Source organism: Gymnodraco acuticeps, unplaced genomic scaffold (assembly GCF_902827175.1).
Source record: "Gymnodraco acuticeps unplaced genomic scaffold, fGymAcu1.1, whole genome shotgun sequence".
NCBI classification, from domain to species: Eukaryota; Metazoa; Chordata; class Actinopteri; order Perciformes; family Bathydraconidae; genus Gymnodraco; species Gymnodraco acuticeps.
In genome coordinates, this window is record NW_022990125.1 from 2,817,089 (window position 1) to 2,838,506 (window position 21,418).

Here is a 21,418-nt window from a genome sequence, read left to right on the forward strand (position 1 = left end):
CAGTAATTAGAGTGAGCTGTCAAGACGGGGCGGTGTGTTTGTGTGTGTGTGTGTTGTGCACGTGCCAGGGAGGCTCCCCTCCTACAGGGTGGCACATATTAAATTCCCTGATGAGACTAATGCAGGAGGATATGGGTTTGGCGTGGCGCCTGGTTCGAGAGGTGAAAGTGAAGGCTGGTCTTGGGCGACCCTGACCTTAAATGAATCTCGAGCAATAAGAAAAAAAAGCTTGATTTGTAATTTTGTATTCCTTCAATGTAAAAATGGGGTTTTAATTGTTCAACTGGATTTGATTTGCAATGAATATTTATATATTTGCCAAGCGATTTCCAAAATCCCCCAAACATTTCATATTTGTATCATTACCGAATCATTGATCCTTCAGACATAATTGGTGCGAGAGAGATCACACACATCCTGGTTTCTCTTTTAAGAGATAATCAACAAATTAAAGACGCAGATTTGCTGCTAATGACATGCCCACGCATACTGCCAAAAACGTGCAACGCTCCCTTTCAGTTGACATGATTAACTTCACATACAAAAAAGGTAAAACAAAAGACTTGATGGGTAATTGTGTCTAATCAAAGAAACAAAGGAGATAATTGCGTCGCGGGTTGATGAATGAGTTATTATAAGTTTCTCTGACAATTTTCCTTTATCTTAACGTCGCCAGCACATGAACATCTGTAGCTGCCTTATTAGCGTCCTGACTGACACAAAAGTTACTTCTGAAACACATCAAGTCAGTTTTAAATAGATTCACCAATTATGGGGACATGTTTTATATTTATATTATTTAATTTTTTGTAATCATATTAAACCTTATTGTTTATTATGGTTTTATCAACTAATATTTCGATGTAATATTTTTGGTAGCATTGTTATTATTAAGAATTAGGGATCAACTCATAAAACCGAACACACCAATGTAAATACTTAACTCCATACATTTGACAGATACTAGATGATTTTAGCATTATGAATATTAACTCTGTGTTGTTGTTATGCTGTATATTCACAAGATATTTTGCTTATTTAGCAGAGATCAAACTTGATTTACACTTCTGGGTCTATAATTCACAACCAAAATCTGTCTTCATGTTCAAAGTTAAATCTGATTTTACAGCAAAAACTCCAGCTTTAAATCTCAGCGGGAGAAAAGTTGTTATTTACGAGGCTGTAAACTAACAGGGTGGAAATACGAGCGAGCGACGGCGGCCCGCTAGGCCGGGTGGAAAGGCTCGGTGATAAAGCATCTTGTTAGCTCTACTGAGGAGAATATGCTTATCAAGCCGCATGTTAATACAAGCAGTAAATAATGTGATCATCGGCCAGCGATGCTGGAAATATAACAGCGTGAAGGAGCCTGAAGCAACGCTGACAACAGGGAGGTGTTGTGTGTGTGTGTGTTTTAAATAAACTGTGAGAACTGGGTTAATGTGACCTGAGCAGTGAAGACAAGAGCCCTAACACACACTGGGTGGACCCACAACTAGCATTTTACCAACAAACATATATGTTCAATTTAACATGATGAATCAATGCACAACACAAACTAAAGATTCATTGTCAAGCCTTACTGGATGTCGGATGCTGCACTACGTTTAGTGCTGTTTGAGCAAAAAGGAATAATTGAAATTGAATTGTGTTCAAGCCATTTGTGAACATGATTCAAGTGTACATTTGTCTGTTTTATGTTTTATCTTAGTACAGCTTACATTGATAACTAAATATGTATGCCTCATCATTGCGAACCTAGTATGACTACAAAAGCATAACCCATAAGCATGGATGTAGAGCACAGCAATTTACCAAAATGATATCAATAATGTCAAATGGGACTAGATATCGTCTTACATATTGGATATCCTACTTTGTTTTCTTGGTTTTGTTACTCAACCCAAACATATTATTTTCAATATTAATATCGAGTTGGATACTAGAAGCAGTATCAAAAATACTTTTGATACTGACAACTTGTATCTTTTTGTAGACCAAATTAATGGATATTAAAAGCCATTGGATTTGAAGTCGAATTCAAGGTGGAAAGACTTCAAACCCATCCTAAAGTAACACGAAACATTGATGCACCAATTACTTATTAGTTGTCACGGCTAAGATGTTATTATTAACTCTGTACCCACTTCCTCTCTTTCATCACCAGGAAGGCTTCTATAGGATGTCCATTATCCCCACACACTAACCTCCAATCTTCTCAGTTGATGTGCTCACTGCTTGCAAGTTGAGAGAAGGCCCCCTTTACATGTTCCTAAACTGCATTTGGAGTGTAAGAACATAACTCTAGTTTTAGTTTCTTGCTGGGTCTTATTTGCCTTATTTTTTTAATGTGCTTTAATCACAAAACAACACTAATTTACTGGTTTAGCTTCTGATCTTCGTTCCTGGACCTGCTTTTCTTCTTTTGAGATTGTTTAGTTAAAAGGCGCATCACACTCCCTGATGTGATTTGTATCCAAATAGTCCCTCCAAATCCTAAATGTCCTCCCAGCTCATAGTGATGAATTATGCACAGTGCAAAATCATGAGTATTTCTTGAGGAAAGCCACAGGTTGCCACAAACTCAGCAGAGGTCTTGATTGCAGTGGGTTACATCCCAAACAACCCAGATACAAATAATACATCTGCTTTACCACCCTCTTGCGCTTCAGAGCAGTTATCATGGCTGTCCTTATGCAACGCTCTTGGCTGCAGTTGTGGAAACGTCGACTGTGAACTTGAGTCAACTCCGGTTGACCTGGGAGTTAGGAGAAGAATGGGGGTGGGAGCCTTGATTTGCAGTATGATGAATCGTCTCACAGCATGCTCAAACCTTCCCGGAGGCCCAGCAGTGAAACTAACAAGTTTGGCAGGCCGTCGCCGAGCCTCTCAGGCGCTCACAGTGTGGCTTTGCTAAGGGAGGGCGGGCAATGCCTCTTTGTCTCAATGGAGGCAGATCTTGGGCGGACTGTTTGTTTGGGGAAGGGGTGTGAACGGCACACAAGTCCATCAAATCAATTAGAGACTTATGCGGAGACGGCCTGGCTTGGCCTGGGCTGAAGGAGCTTGGCCAGATCTTTTGTGAGGGGTTATGTGAGTCAGAGTGTTGCCTCAGCCAACAGTCATGACTTGTGTACTCACAACAGCAGTATCAGTGGAGGGAGGAGGGGTGAAAAGCTTGCATATGGCCAGAGCCAGTGTGTCACATTTGGGCTAGAGTTCACATTGGGCTCAGATGCTCACACCAATGAACTCGTGAGAATTGTCGAGCTGTGGCACTGCGGTCGTGTCGGAGGGTGAGATATACCAGCTTAGAAGCGTTGGGTAGAAAACTGTACTGTATGTACACTGACAACGACTGTGCAAGTCCAACTGCATTCACTTATCCTCCATCTTCTCATTAACTATACTGCTAGCAGTCTTTGTTTGAATGATATACCCTTGTTGCATCATATTTAGTGCCCATAGGCTAAAATACTCTGCTTTCTCTGGTGTTACGTCCACCGTCAAAGAACTGAAGCATGGCAATGGAAGCAGGTGTTACGATGTTTAGTTTTTTGTATTCGATACTTATTCAGTCTCTTTTTCAGGTTTACAACTATTGATGTAGAACAAAAAAAGTTTCCGTTACTGCTCTTTTCGTGATTTGAAGCCCTGCGGTAACACTGGTTACGCTGTTTATTAAGCAGGTCTTCAAGCTCTGCAGTGGGGTCAACTCTCGTTTCAACTTCTGCAGCTGCCATGAGCACAAATCTGAGTGCGATCTGCATTATGGTAATTTATTTGCATATGTTGGAAACTACACACATTCACAGTTGCCCGAAGCCTCATCTCAAACACTCAGTATTAAGTGTAATTATTCAACAGTGTGGAGCGGCTCCATCCTCTACTGCATTAAAAAGGCTAATATAACTGCTGTGTTCCTAATGGCGAAGTTGGTGGCCATGTAGATCATTGCTACGTGCACAATGCAAGCAATCTAAGAGGATATTTCACCAGGAGGACACGCAGTATGATGTTACATTGACTGGCTGAGAGCATTTTGTTGCAAGTTTCCAAGTTTTCGGGGGAGTCAAGCTGTACTGTTAGTGTGACATGCATGCTAATCAGCAACGCCTCGTTTCGTCTTTTATTATGCGCGTTTCAACACAGCTGGTCAAGATTATTTTGTTTGAAGGAAAACGCCAGCTGTCATGTTTTATGCATTCACTTTTCAGTTCAATTTCTCTTTTTCGGGTTTGCTTTAGGAGAATGCGGCTTGAGTTGTGTCTCAGCTTTTAGATTTCACAGGTTTCATGCATTCACTGCAGATGCTTAGGCCTTGATCGCATGCCAGCAGACGAGACGCCCTAAAGAGGTGATGGAGTACGACACCGATGTAGCGTCTGGATAAGAGTGTGTTAGGATGCAGCTTCATTTCATCTTCTTCTAGTTGAAACGATTGTGACGGAACAGTTGCTTTTATCTGGGTCAAAATACTTTACCCTAAAAACAATCATTAATTAGGATACAGGATGACAACTGGCTAAATGTTTTACAGACAAAGTCTAGCTTTTGTTTTGAAAGAGGACACACTTAAACAAGATGTATCAATTATATTGGATTGGGGGACTTTGCATTGCATTTGCTTAGATGCAAAGTTGTAGCAGTGTCACACAGAAACTAAATGCTTTGACAGGTCCTCTTGAATTGTATATATTGATTTAAGCTCTTGTATGAGTGCTTCCATACAGAGTAAGAGAGATAGAGAATGTCATTAGAAGTTTTATATATATAATATATATATACTGTACTTCTTCTTTAAGGAAAAAACTTCTAATCACATTCTCTATCTCTCTTACTCTGTATGGAAGCACTCATTCAAGAGCTTAAATCAATATATACAATTCAAGAGGACCTGTCAAAGCATTTAGTTTGTTGTATTGAGGTTCTCTTCTGAGATAACCATTTTAAATATTTTGCGATTGGTACCACAACTCAGGAAGAGTTTTGTAAAAGATAATCAATTTAGGTTATTTATTTGTACCCGTAGTGAGATCAATTGATTAAGAAATGCAATCTGTTACAGTTACTAGTTACCTGAAAAAACTAATCAGTAACTGTTTCGACCCCCTCCACTCCACTAGAGGTCTCTGTCTTTGTGTTCTGCTGCCTGGCTCTTGTTTGTGTTTCAGGTGATCAACCTGATGAGCCACACCTGGGCCGTCTACATAAAAGGCCAACACCAACCCACACTGCTCTCACTCTTCTGTTGGACACGGCCGCGTCTTTGTTTCTGCACATTTATCGAGTATCAAAATACAGGAGGAATGTAACCAGAGTACTTTCCACTATTTTTGGATTACATCAATATCAAATGCAATGCATAGCTAAAACTAGAGAACATACATATCAATAGGATGTTCTTTGTAGTGTATTATGTAAGACAACACAACGCTGTAATCTTACAAAAGAAGAAACTAAGATATTTGTATCAACATTTTTATTTATATCCTGTAACGTAATCCCATTACATGTAATCCATTACTCCCCAAGGGTGAATATACTGTAGGCAATATGTTTTCCACAATCAGTAAATCACTGCATGTATGCAACGATCTGGACAAATGCACTTCTACTTACTAAGATAATGATTTGAATAAAGTTATTGTAAAATATCTTCAAATCATTAATATATGATTCCACTAAAGTCACTATACGTAGTAAGCACTAAATCAGTAAATGATAACATTGAACCATCACTCAGGCATAAGAGTGATCTTACAGCATGAGAGCAGTAGCCAGCAGGACTTTCAGATATACTGTATGAGAGAAATGGACTTATCAGTGTAAGTGCAGGGCAGCGACTCTCACGTACTCGATCTGTCTAATTCACTCAGATATGCTGCCCTGATATCCCAAAGGCCTCTGGGGAACACACACACACACACACACACACACACACACACACACACACACACACACACACACACACACACACACACACACACACACACACACACACACACACACACACACACACACACACACACACACACACACACACACACACACACACACACACACACACACACACACACACACACACACACACACACACACACACACACACACACACACACACACACACCTCTTTCTCCTCCATAGCCCGGCTTCATTAGCAGCGGTTTGCATCATCCCCGGTGGAAACGTCACATGTCATCAGTGACTCCATTCTTTATCACTTCCTGCGCTATAGACAGTGTAACCTTCAGAAACCTGCTGCCCACAGTTTTACGTCTTAATTAGGAGTACTGTCAGAGGAGCCGGGCGCCCCTCGTCCCGATGTGAACAGACAGAGAGGGATGGAGACGAGTGTTGAGACGCAGAGGAGGACAATGTCAGACACCGAGGCAGCAGACAAAGGCGGTGAGAGAGAGAGGGAAGGAAGGAAAAGATGTACAGTGGAGGAGAGAGAGGGGCAGGCAGGGAGAGGAGGGAGAGAAAGGCAGAAGACACGAGTGGAAGTAGAAATGTGTGTGAAGCAAAGTTTCATCACGCAAAACACATCATAATTCCCTATTAAGCTGAATATCTTATTTGATACCTAAACAGTTTTTTTACATTCCTTTCTTAATACATATGATTGAGTTCTACATAAAGAAACATTGTATTTCTTATTTAAGAACATGCTAAGGTTCTTCAATGTTTATCATTGTCCAACTATAAAAATAATTTGCCCTTTTAAAAAAAAGAACCGATTTGATCAAATGAAACAAAATGACACGCCCAAATACATTTCAAGTGTTCAAAAATACTAACAAAGTATCGGGCTTTCATAGCCAGCCAGTTATGTCAGCTGCAAATCATTCAAATTGATTGGAAACATCCAAATCAAAGCCAACAAATGAACCTGAAACACACAAATGCATGTGCTTCATCAGTTTCCAATGCTTAAGGAGTGGTTGAAGTTAATTAGGTAGAAACCAGAAGGGGTTTTAAACCATTGTGTCTGATTATAAAAAAGCTTCCGATATCATTTTTCTCCTGGCTTACAGTGCCGGTCTGGCACCGAAAAAACATATTTCTAAATGTTCCATTTGGGAAAGTTCAAAATAATCACATCTGGAGATACTTTTGTGTAAGACAGCAGTCAGGAGGAGAGTGGAGAGAGAGAGAGAGAAGATGGAGGAGGAGCTGAAGCGTTTGTGAAGTTGTGTTGGCTACTAGCTCGGCGAGAAAGAGTGAAAATCCGGCTTAGTGGCGAAAACACTGGAGACGCTTGTGTCCTCAGTTTGGGGACAGCTGACGGGTTAACACTATTAAGACTGCGGAGAACACAGGACTGAATGTGCATCTGTGCTCCCAAACAGTGGGATTGCACAGCGCTTTCGAGGCATTCGCTCAGACACAGATAAACAGACAGACGGACCGCAGAAAAGCAAAGAGAAGCCTCAGGAACACACATACTTTCCTTTTTTTCTTTCTTACCACACTTCTAGGATGGCTTTATCTTTTCATAAGCAAACACAAGTAGATTTTATTGTCTGCAAAAAGTAAGCTGGAGTTTGATTCAACTTCTAGTTTCTCTGTCAATTGCCATTGTTGGTTTAATTGCATGTACACAACTAAGCCTACATTTTTGACTGCTCTCACTAACCTTTGATAAGAGGGCCTCTGGGTGAATATCTGTTACTACTACTACTGTGCAAACAAACAGTCATAATTAAACAAACAATAAAAGGAAATCCCCAGTGACTTTGCACGGGCGAGCTGCTGTACATGTCCATGAGAATAGCCATTAGAGCACTTAAGCATTAATTAAATCTGTATGATCATTACTCAGTATAATTGAAGGTGAGACAACCTATCACTTGTAAAAGATCACACTGTCATTAAGGTTAATAAGCTATTTTATAAACTATCGTCATTAACATCAAATACATCTATTATAATGGTTAATGACATATTGATAAAATAGGCGTTAAAATTGACGTCTTCTTCAAAGATGGTGTGTGGTTGCATGGACGAGGCGAGACAAATGACACCCGAGTGAATCAAAGTCTTATTGAGATGAATACTCGGGCGCTGCAGAGGGGCTTCAAAAACGAGGATATTTCATGAGGTGGGACAGAAAAACAAAACGACAACTACATCTGGAACCCCTTCAACAATGTTTTCAATTAGCCGCAGGGACCATTTGCCAACTATTGTCACATCTGCATCCTTTCTCTCAATCAATTATGAAAGGCTTTAATTTATTCATGGAGTGCTCAGGCTCCAGTTGTGAGAATGTATGAAGAATGCAACCCCCGCAAAGCAGGGGGAAAAATGGCATTCAGCAGGATCCTTAAAGAAGACATCTGTTCAAATCACAAGACATGGAGTGTAGACTTGTTTTCACCAAATAAAAAACCTGCGATTTTGAGTTTTCTTTTCAGCCAAAGGACGTCACGAGGAAATCATTTGGTATTCCTTTTCCTAAACTATACCACACATTTAACTCCAGGCACCTTTGAGAAATGTCGAGGTTGTGTTGGAAGGGAGGAAGTCACACACTTTCTTTCTTCTCAGCTGAGGTCACTTAACACAAAATTAATCAGTGTCAAATAGGAATTAAAACGTCTCATAATAGCTGTTGAGCCTACAGTTTAGGATGAAAGAGCCCGGGCCATTTGCATGCTTAAGCTCATTAGCATAATTAAGATCATGTTGGAAAAATGGCAAAGGCCTGGCGCTGAAGGAGTTAACGAGGTGGAGCCAGTAATTGGACGAGGAGTGACCCTTTCACCGCGGCTGACGGGGACGCCGTTAATTCACTTAAATGGTCACTGGGGGCCCATCCTTACTGATGCAATTAGCATCTTGGGGTGGCTTACTGTACAAAAAATGTTCAATAAATAAATAAGCAAAATGAACTGCATTTCTCTGTCTTCTGGTTGAGTGACAGTCTCTTGTCAATTTGAAGAGATACTAGTAACTGTATCTAACTCTCTGCGCTGATTTTGTGACAACTTTATATTTTCAATACATTACACGGGACAGCCATTCAAAGATCCAACTACAGTGGAGATATCATGACAAAGTGTGTTACAAACTACGCAAAGAATTAAGATTCAAAGGCTTTTTCGACAGTTATGTATGTTAGATATTACTTATTAGATCTATGATTACGTCAGATTGTGTCTCCTTGTAAATGTAAATCAAACAAGAAGGCTTCTCTTACTATGAGTTATTAAACATTGTTCGTATTTAAATGATACAATATCTTAAATGTGAACATTTTGATTTGATGCATCCGTGATGCGATTCATTGTTGAAGGGAATGATCATTTTAGCAGCAATATTTTTATTTTGACATGAACACACCAACACCAACTCCTAATTGTAAGCTTATTTCTGGCATTATTGATCATACCTTGTACACAATTATCCTACAAATATGATATGTATTGTATATGTGGCTAATATATCCCAAAATTCTAGTCGTTTTATTGTTTAAGTTTATATTCAAACCGTTGGAAGGCTGCAGAATTGATTACATTAATTTGATATTTTTTAGTTTTTGACGGCATCCGTTTGCAGTGCTGTAAAATATCAAAATGGCTAAAGAATTGAAATTCAAAAACGCTCAATGAACTAAAGGCCTTTTGCAATGTTTGCAATGAAAGATTCAACTTTCAGAGGGCGTGTGACCTGTAGGAGTGTTATCAGCCGTAGAGGAGCAACAGGACAACGGCAGAGAGGCAGAGGAGGAGGAGGTGTGTGGAGCGAGGCCTGCACTCCAATGAATAGAGCCACATTAGTGACACTTCACCGCTCTATTCACAATGGAGGAGAGGGTCTCCTCTTACCAAAACATGTGTTTAAAAAAATCATAATAAGCCTGCAAGAAACTGTTTATGCTGAAAAGTTAAGAAGAAAAAACCAGAGGCTCATTGAAAGGGTCATACTAGTTGTAACTCATGCATTATCATGATGGTAAAGGATTAAAGTACAAAACTGACTTCTGTCATGTTGAACATTCAGTATGAAAATTACAATCTGAGGCTCACTTGTTTACATGTTTATTCATATTCACGTCTGTTATCAAACATTTTAGAGCGTATCATATTACATGTAGCTTCCCGCGAGGGCCCTTCACTACATATTAGCCACCGCTGTCACAGCGTTACATTTATGTATACAAAATACGAGCAGGCTAATTGAATATTCACTGTGAACATATTCCCTGCATAACACGACTCCCCGCTTCCATCTTTTAAAAAATTCAAATCGATGGGGGGAGAAGAGGGGGAACATTTCGAATACATTACTGCATGTATGTGAGATGCCCCCCCGACCCCCAGCTTCTCCCCTGCTTTTCCTCTATATGTCTGTCAGGAGGTGAGGAGGAGGAGGAGGGCAAAGTGCACGCGACGGAGCCGGCCTCGGCAAAGCTGACGTTAACAATAATGTAATTTAATTAAAGCCAAGATCCCAGCGGTCCTCGCCAAACGACGGGCCTTTGATTTTAATAGGTGATGAAGAAAAGGCTCGGGACGCGGCGACACCGCCGCCGCTCCAACCAGTCTCAGGGGTTCTGGGAAAAAAGGCACCGGCAGGACATCAGTTTAGATCGTATCAGGCAGAGGAGGGGTAGGGAGGGGGGTGAGTAAAGGGGGTGCAGGTACCAGCCCCGGCCACCCAAATACAACAACACGGATCAGCTAAAGGAGAGGAAAAGGGGTGCGTTCCAAAACAGGGGGGCTGGACAGTCCCAAGAAACAACAACACTTCAAAAATACTTGTTGTAGTTGAGTGTATAAAGCTGTGTTCAAAGTGGATTTCACTGCAGAATGAGATTTAAAGGGAGGAGAAAAACAAGAGCTAATCCAAAACTGAGCGAGGAGAGATCAGGATCTTTACATGCAAATAAATGGCATTAAATCTGGAAGGATATTAAAATATCCAGTAAACAGCTTGTTTTTTTTGACATCTTGTTGTGGGTGACGTGTTGCTTAAGAAACTTCATTTGCTTTGTTTTTTATGTTAATCCAAATCTATGTTAATATCAGTAATATTTTTTTTTAAGACAAAATACAACCTTGGAAATAAAAATAAACTGTTTAGTCAGATTTGGCTATTAAATGTACGCCCCCATTCAGGGCTGTAAAAAGATATATGTGCGTGTCGTAAATGTATACAGATACATCAAAGTTGGACGATCTCAGAATAACATGATTAACATGTTATTACTGTTTGTGAGCTTTTGAAGTCATTTAAAAATATATATATTTTCAGGCATTTTTAGCTGTTAACAATTAACTTGATATCATTGTGAAACACATTTCAAAATGAAAGTGTTTCGAATGTTTACTTCACGGGGTCCTATGGTGAAGACTAAGATTCTGAGACACTCAGGAAGAACTTGAAGGGATTTGTTCCTAATCATTTTCTTTTTCTCATTATTTCACTTTTTTCCCACATTAGGTTACTTGTCCTCCTCCAAGCAGCCACCACCACCACCAACAACAATTAGCTCCCTTTTCCCTGGTCCAAAGAACGCACACGGGGAGGTCCCCTCATTGGTAATCCTGTTACCAGCCAGGTCCCAGCCTGAACTTGCTGTGCAGGGGCAAGGAAGAGGAAGGGGGGGAGGGGTGGGGGGAGATTAACATGGCGGTCATTATCAAATTTACAACCAGTCATACAGACATCTGCCCTACTTTTCCTCGGTTAATGTAAAAAGAACTAATCTGGTTAAGAGAGCACGGGCGCGGCTCATAAATCGGCGGCGCTCTCCTCTATAGTTAAAGCTGTCACTTCTCTTGTGGGGGGAGCGGCGGCTGAATGGAGCTGTCAGCTGGCTACTTGTTAGGGCTAACAAGGCCGTCCACTGATAGGACTAATGAGGCCCAGGGCTCGCCGCTGCCCAGCATAGCCCACCGCACAGCCCACTGCACACTGCCACCGCTCAGTGCTGCAGCATGATGGGCTGAGTGATATATAAAGAGCTCCAAGGTGCATAAAGAACACAGATCTATTGTGATTGCTAGGGGCAAAATGTAAACATGAATAATCTAAATGTACATTTCTCTGAACGTGGTTTAGTATCATGTTCTCACTTGATGCTAAGGTTGCAACTAACTCTCGACACAGATCGAAATAATCTGTGGATTATTATAGATTTATCGATTGGTCATTAAATGTCATAAAACATTGTTAAATGCCCATCCCAGTTTCTCAAAGTCTAAGGTGACGTCTTTAAATGCTAAATATATTAAGTTTAATACAATATAAAACAGAGAAAAAGCAGGAAATCAAAATGTTTTAAGGGCTTGAAACTATTTATTTCATTGTATTCATTCACTGTTGACTTATTTCGCTTTATTTCACCAGCATGCTGTAAAAAATAACAACTTTAAACTAATCAAAAGCCACAGGTTGTACAGTATATTCATGGCTTTAAATACCCAGATTTAGCCATTTATAGGGAACTGAAATCTTATGTGGCACATATATTCATCATCTAAGTTGTAAAGAAATATGGAAGAACAGGGATGCTTTGATTATCAATAAGCCGCCAGAAACATCCTGACCAAGAAACACCTAAATACCAAATGTCAGAAAATCTGGTCAAATGAGCACACTATTTTATGGAGATATACTTGACAAACTCTATTGAATTATTCATTTTACAGTGGCAAGATACAGTATTACCACTGTTGTCCATCCAGGGCTGTCCCTGGCCAATTTGGGTCCCAAGCGACATTGTGAGCTGAGGCCCCCTGCGCGAGGCCCCATGCAGCCTGCATGATCGGCCTGTAGGGAGGGACGGCCCTGTGTCCATCTCTCTCGAGTACAACCCACACAATACATACATGAAGCCATAACTCCCCCTTTCAGCATGGAGAGATAAATGTGACGATGGTGGTTGAGGGTTAAATGTCAAGCATGAGTAACATCTGATTGTTATTTTTAAGCATTGTTTTTCCTAGTCATCTCCAGCCTTTTCCAATAAAGCCACAGCTCTTCTCCTAACGCTTCATTATTTGCGACGCTCTGGTTTAATTCCAATTACGCCTGTTAATTAGCAAATCTCATGCTCTCTGATCTTGAGGTTCGTTTTAACTTAATGTAATTTGCCAGGTTATTTACTTTTGATTAAAGCCTTTTATTGTGAAATGAAGTGTTACATTTGTTTCAACAAGGTATTTATCAGTGTGATGGTAAACATCCAGACTGATGCCGATGCATAGAAGAAGACATGCATGCATTAGCCTGTGTTAATTCTGCATTAGTGCGGCCGTCAACTCTTTCTAAAGACATATTAGTACAACATTAGCATATTGTCTTATCAGACGTTTAGGTACCGAATTATTCATTTCAACGGCTGTGTGGAGAACACAACGTGTGCCTTCTGTAATGTTGAAAACCTTCAAGGATGTGTCATCTTTTGGCTCTTCTCAGGCATTATTTTAACACCGAACAATACAGTTTGACGGCTTTTATTAGTTTCAAGAAAGATGTTCTCACCATATTCAGTGTGGCATTGTAATGCGACAAGACAAAGGCAACAAACGGGAAGTGTGAAAGGATGAGTATGTGTGCATCTGTTTAGGTTTTGTTTTTTTAACGATACCGAGCAAATGTTTGCTCCGCTTTACATACCGAGATCAAGCGACAAAAGATGCAAGGGAAGAAGCTGTTACATATCATGAGGAAGACTGAATAAACAGTCTGCTGAATGAATTTCATTGCTAAGCTCGGTGTAAGAATGTTCATCCACTCTCACTGTTCTTTATGATTCTATGGCATTTATCAAAGCCAGTTCACCTTTTGTATGATCTAAATGGGTTATTGTGTATCTCTCAGGCCACGATCTGCCTGCCTGGTTTCCTGCGAGGCAGCCATTTCCTCTCTCGGATCGTTTCCATGTGACCATCCTGTTCAGCACATACTGATACACCAGTGGAACCAGTATGGCAGCCAGTTTACTGTTGATCCTATGGCATGGCAATAGTCCAATATTTAAATCTGATTCAGTGAGTTGGGCGAGTAAACTACTGGTGATATCAGTCATGCAGTATGTTTGTACAGTATGTCAACAGATCAGTGATACTTCGCTCTCTACACAGCCAATATGTTGCATTTATAAAACTCCTATATCAAGAATGCATATACCTTTGTTTTTTTTTGCATGCGTTTTTACTTATAGAATTAGAAAAATGGTGTTGCTCTTGGCCGATTCAATCTGAATGAATGAAAAAAAAGGGCAGCACCTTACATTTAAAGACTTATAATCGCTGATAGCTGAGCCACTCAGATTCTTTCTTGCGAGGCCTGACGTCAAAGGAAACATGTCGAGTAGTAGCCACATCAGAGGTCGCACTAACACAGTGCTGGGTCTTCAGTTAGCTGCAGCCATGCCAAGGTCCCACTCCTCTATGGGGATTCAGACAGACAGGTCCAATGCATCTTCTGTATCCCATGCAGGAAGGAAGTCAGTGATATGGCATTGTATCTTTTAGACTTTTATCCACGCTAATGTGGTTCTGGCTTGGTTTGTTTCGCCGTGCAAAGAGCAGGTATAAAGTATCACTGATCTCCTTTGTTTGTCAACGAGACTACCAAAAACCTCTGGATGGGAAAAAAGGAGGAAGCCATTACAATTTGGAGCGGATACATCTTGAGATAGGGTATTAATAATGTGCTGTTTGAGTTATCAGAAAAAGTTGTTGGGATTACGCAAGATGTAGTTCCCCACAGAGTTGGAAGAACAACTAAGAAACAGATATCGATGTTTCAAATCACGACCAAGAACACAGAAAAGTTCGATGGACAACCAGCCATTGGCCTTAGCAGAGATTACTTCCAATACTTTTACTACATTTTTGTTTCGTGTATGTTTGCTTAGAAATCTGGGTACCACTTTACAATAAGACTACCCTTATAAAGGATTCATAAATGGTTATTAATTAGGTTGTAATCACTATTAATCATAAGAACCATTTATAAACCAGTTCCAACATAGTTTTCATACATCAACACTATTTGGCAAGATGACTAAGCCTTATATTGGCACCAGCTTACTTCGTCTTCTTCATCAGCCAGCATCCTTGGTATCTTTTGTTCACTGAGTTGATTCTCCCCCCATCCATCTTGATGTTTCTTGGCATCTCTTTATGACCATTAATTTACGAGTTACTAACATTTATTACTGCCAAAAGGGAACCTTATTGTAAAGTGTAAAACACATTCCCATTTATTAATGAGTTACTACTATTTATAATAAGGCTTAGCAGGACAGATAAATGTGGGCTCACTATTTGGCAAGCAACCGGTCACAGTTGCCCTATTTATCTTATGTCTTATAAAAGCTTATTAAGGATTTATAAAGTGTTCACAACCTAATTAATAAATGAATTACAAATTATTGGTAAACCCTTTATAGGGGTAGTCTTATTGTAAAGTGGTACCGAAATCGGTTTGCTGCTGGTGGCACAGATGCTGAATTATCAAGCTTTTCAAACACAAAAATACTGCGCATACTTGAACACATTACAGGAAGGGTCCATAGAATAAAAGCAACTGTTTGTTATAGGTAATGGATTACAAATCTCAACCAGTTAACATAATATAAAGTAGAGGGTAGTATATCAAGTTAAAATGCTTTGGAAACATGGTAGTACACATTTCAGAATGTCAGAAATCACTCATTGCTCAGTGTTTTTATTTCAGAAGATGATAAACATATTGGAATTTGCTTTCCCCCTCAATTCGTTCTTCACTCCTCTGCCATCTGCCATTGACAGAAACTCGGGAGAGAAACTTGAACTCCATTTGCGCCGGAAAAACATTTCCCACAAAACGTGACCCGGTGGCTCACAATGTAAAAATGCAGTGAAAAGGCGAGAGAAAGGCTGCCAATCCTCTCAGACATGGCCTTGTTTGTTTACAGTCATTATATTCATGTCTCCAAATGTGTGTGGTAATGAGTGAAGACTTAAATATATTGATGTTGAAAAGCTACACAAGGAACCTTCATGGCAGTCAAATATTTAAACTGAGAAGATAAAATCTAGTCCATTTCCACTGTATTATTTCTCTTGGCTCAATTTCCATGCAAACACCTCGCAGCATCCTAATTGAGCCCTGAGCAACCGGCAGGCACTGCACCGAGCTGCTGAGGAAGGCGAAAATAAACCCCAGCATGTATAGCTGTGACCTCAAAGGACAGCTCTGCCGTGCCAAGCTTCGCCAGGCAAGCAGACCTCACCTCTACCCTCGGTGGCCCTCGGCTAATGCCAGCCTTGTCCTCCTTTTTTAAAGTTTTTTTCTTACACCTCCCATTTATCTCTCCATCTCTCCCTCTCCAGAGCAGATCCATAGAATCACTCTGCTCACAGTCCTTTAATTAAACTCTCCCACAGCAGCGTCTAAAACGTGACCGACGGCTGCTAAATGAAGACCGGTCGCTTTGGGGACACCCAGGTCTGGCAGAGGGAGGGAAAGATAGAAGCAGCTGATGGAAGAGCAGAGGAGGAAGAGACACAGAGAGGTGGGAAGCTGCCACTGCGACTGCTGTTTACTGCCTCACGTGTTCTTCATCTTAATAGTGTCTTGGAGGGATTTTAGGGGGGACATCTTAATTGTTTTACAATTTAATCCAGAATTTCTTCTAATCTCTCTACTCTAACTTTTCTCTTGATGTGAAAAAGACAAGGTCTGTATATCCCTCACCTCTTATTTCCTTTTAGCCCCGCTTAAGTAATAATTTATTGCCTTGGGAAACTGTGCTGGCAGCAAGCGTTCAGAATCTGACATAAAAGGTTTACCAAGTCAAATATATAAGCTAATCAATAAATCAAGCATCATTGTTTAAGCACTATATGTCAGAGCACTGCAGCTTTAAATCCTGCACTCTCTAATTGTTTTTATAAAAACAGGCCAAGGATTTACATTTTTTCTGCTGATGCAAGAAAGGTGCTTGTGAGTTTACCCAGGAGATGTATGCACATGTTAATATGACCTTAACCAATTAAACAGTTTTTCCGCCTAGTTGACACTGTTTATTAACAAGTATGTCACGTGATAGAGACAAGTTAGGACGAGAACAATTAGAGTGACAGAGAGGTGGAAGAATTGTATTTGAATTACTTTATTAAATGTTGTGTAATGTGTCCTCAAAAGTCATTTGAGAGTTATTTTCATCTTAAAATGTCCCTACAAGCAACACAAAAAGTGGAATCAATATATTTTATAAACTCAACCACAGACATTATTTTTGTATAAAGGTCCATCAGATAACACTATTGAACACGTACTCAGCCCAAGTGGCGAACCGTGTCTATCACAACTGGACCTTCTGTAGACACACGTAGACACACACACACCCCGCCCCATTGATCAAACTGTCAGTCCAAACGTACGCTCTCATTCATTGTAACGGCCAGGGCATTCTATCAAGGATGTAGAATACCTTGGTTGAAGGATATTCTACCCAGAGACCCAGAACAAGATCCAATTGGTTTCTTTCTTTTCTAACACAAAACCACTGAAATGCGCAGAGCATGGTCCGAGAAGGACAAACAAATCAACGTAACACTGTGATATTACAGATCAACAACACAGATACGATTCTCATTTATTAATTTTATATACATTTTATTTATAGAATTAAATCGATTTTTGGTTTGTTTTATCTGAGTGTTCCAGGGTATTCTCTGAATACCTTGAAGGCCCTGACAGTTCGCCACTGCTCAGCCCACACATCCCCCTGGTGAGGAACAGATGAGAGCTACAGGACCAACTGGAAATGCACATTCAGTGACTGCCTTCAGGTTTTGGCTTGTGTACCATCGTGTGACTTCTTCTGTAGGAGGTGATGTATGGTGATGCATCATTCATTACACACCTTGTTTGGACATTTTGTAGACAGCTGCTTTTAGAAAACAATACCTAGAGTGTGAAGGTGGGCCGGCAAATGAGAGAAAAAAAACCCCCAGATGAATGCAGACTAACGCTTCCTCAAAAAGAGTGAGCACCAGAATATAAGGCCCACCCCTCTCCCTCTCTGTCTGTCTGTCTGTCTGTCTGTCTGTCTGTCTGTCTGTCTGTCTGTCTGTCTCTCTCTGCCACCTTCCTCTACCTGCTGTCCCCAGTCGATCCCCGGCAAAACTTGGCGGCAGATGTTGGTGTGCTAAGTTGGCTCTGAAGTGCCTCCCCGGCTCCCGGGTCTCACCAACAACACAGTCAAACCACATTAGATCTTTTTATTTGTGCCTGGGGCAAGTTCGGCACTGCAGCTGTGTCCACCCCCACTCTACCTTTGGTGTTGAAGGCCCTCGGGCGCTAAATGTGAGACCACAAAAAGAAGAAAAGAGAGAAAAAAACAGTTTCACTCTAATTTTGTGTCTCTCTTCCGCATCTGCTGACAATCCAGCAGTCTGGCTTCGGGCGGCAGCACTGAGGGAGGAGGAAAGGAGACTGCCGAGGGAGGGAAGATGGGTGAGGATTGGAGCTCGGCGAGGAGAGGGGGTGGCATGGACACCCCGGTCCCCGTGCTGAACAGATGTCTGCGACAACCTGCTTCCTTACACCTGTACGAGTCCTTGTAACCCCACGGACGCGGCGCACTGAAAAATTCATGACCCTGGAGGTTTCCTGTCTGCCATCAAAGAACAGTGCCCTCCCTCGCTCCCTCCGTGGCGCCTCTCCTCTCCCTTCTCCACGTCCTTGCTGCCCGCTCTGCCATCTACACCTAACCTCCCACCGGACAGTTCAGACTCTGCTCACTTTGATCAAGTCAAGTTTGTTTGTTCAATCCAATACCTCACGTACATCTCATTGAAGACCAGGCTGGTGGCCAACAACAGAAGAAATTAGTGATGCAACATCAGGAGACAAGTAACTTAAAAAACCATAGCCCATAAGAAAATAATATATACATATGCAAAGATGGTGGGAAAATGGCAATGGCTTAAAACAGAAAGCTGTTTATGTGGAAGAAGCCCAACAATAAGATACTTATGTTGTATATCCAAGACCAGTAGAAGCAGGACTCAAAAACGTTTCCAGACAAAAACTAGTCGAGCATCAACTAAACTAAATGTGTCCAATGAGAGGCTGAATTAAGGTATATATGATGTTACCAGTGTTTAAAGCCTTTGGACAATAGACTGTTAATAGGAGGTGGACGTTGTCACCCATTGGTTTGAAGACTGCGGTTTTGAAGTAGCGAGTTTCGTTTTTTGGCCGTCACTATCTCTGTTTATTGGAACCACAAGAGACACGGGTGACCAAGTAATTACAATTAACTTTAATGTAATGAAAACAGACTGTAAAAGACTTCAAGCTCTGAGAAAAAAGATTCTGACAACACCTAAACTGGACAACAACTTGAGAGTTGCCCGTTCAATTACAAGGTAGCCCCATCCTAAAGCTTACGGTGCTTTATCCTCCAACATTATGCCATATTGAAATATACTTTAAAATAGTAATTGAGACAACTATAATAGTTTTGATTTATTTTTTGATCCGAATATTGATAACATCATTGTTCGCCTTTTTAAAAACATATTTGTATTGTTCATACTAATGATTGAAGCACTATGTTGAAAGTCACCAGAAGATTTAAAAACGTTTTGGTTCATTTAAAAATGAATTATTTCTGCTTTCACCAATATTCAGTTTCCATTTACTGTCATCTCTTGAGGATGGAACTTCAAACACACACAGCCTCCGAGGCCTGCTGTTTGATTCTCGCCTGTGTCCGCTATGTACAGATTTGATCAAAGACTTAAAAGTGGAGTTTGGCTCAGTGATCGGCATGTGAATGAAGTGAAGCTGCCAGCAGTGCAGGGGACTCCGCTGGATACGACTCGTCCATGTCCCCTTCTATGCTTGTGCTTTGACATTGCTGGATCCCTCACTAGTGGGCTTCACTCACACTTTCCTACACATCCAAACAGTTTTCTGGGAAAAACTGAGGTGACCTCTTGTGTGGGAACATCTATCATCCTTTATGTAGTGAGAATCGAAAACATAATATTTCCACATGCCGGCGATCCTGCTTAAAACTCAGTAGGATAACTATTGGGCAGGCGTTTGTCGTCATTTCATTTGGAAAACAGCAGCCCTTCCAACAAGTATAGAGCAGAAAAATATGCCGCTTTGGTCATCCGATGAAAACCCTGGACTCCACATCAAGCCTCATGATGCAATACAAATACCACCATCCCATTTTAACAAGTTTTTTAACAATTGGGCCAACTCGTGTCATACAATAATAATCGTTACCTTTTCTACAGCACCACCATAGTTTTAGAGGCGGCAATGGCATCGCTTAAGACAAAAAAAGAAATCAAGGATTTAGTGATTGGTAGGTTACTATAATTTAATCAAGTGGCACAACTGCAGTTCCTTAAATGACCACTTGAGGCTGGCTCCAAAAGCCAGTTAATCCCGATGGACACTACCACATGTTGAAATGCCTAACTTTGCAGCAAAAATAAACACGTCAATATTGAGCGTTGCAGGAATCAGTCGAAAAACCTGGAAATGAATGATCGTGTATCCCCTTCCTGTAGCCTTGTCTCAAAGACAACGTGTTTTTGGTTAGATGCCTAAAATAAGGTCTTTGGTTAACACAAGTTTACGAGGTTTTCACTAATGTTCTAGGACATATAAAATGTCAGTGAATACCCAACTGGTGAAGGTCTGAAGCTTTATGTGTCATATGTGATAACATTTGATTGCCAAACGTATTCATCAGGGTATATGCAGGAATCCTGAAGTCAAATTTAATACCTTTTAAGACCTTTTTTAAGACCCTTTCCATACATTTTAAGACCTCATCGCAACTTCGAGTTCTAACCGGTTACATTGGCCACACACTTTACCTCACGTTTACTATATTGATTGTAAGATAGCACAACTAAACAGAGTGGAGACAGACTACTGAAGCCTCCTCTCCACATGAACTTCAACCTCTCTGTGAAGGTCAGGTTTAATGCAGTATGCTGCTTTGTTGCTTCTGTACTCTGTGCTCTATGATTCCAGTAGAACTCCTCAGAAACCATTAGAAACCAGTATTTGACCAATCAAAACTTTGACCAATCAAAACTTTGAACTATGAAATATATTAAACTTTGGAGAGCTTCAGCGGGGTAATGCCATATAGGAGCTCCCTCACAAATACCCAGGGGTTAAATTGGGCTGGGGCTGTCCGGGGCTAAGCCCGGCACATAGGACGATGCTCTGACGTCATCACCCTCACACATTTGTCATATGTTTACAAAAAACGATATATATGTTAAGACTTTTCTCGTTCTGAATATAGACTATATTTAGGGTCGATATGTGTTGACCTTACTTTAAAATAGCAGATCTCTGTGCACGGATATAGTTTGGCTTAGACCCCGGCCCCACGAGGACGCATACAGTAAAACGCATA

The 21,418-nt window shown here is 40.8% G+C and overlaps 1 protein-coding gene across 1 annotated transcript in view; it reads right to left on the reverse strand.

The window, feature by feature from the left end:
• antxr2a (ANTXR cell adhesion molecule 2a) overlaps positions 1–21,418 on the reverse strand; it is a 79,284-nt gene that overhangs the window by 15,384 nt on the left and 42,482 nt on the right.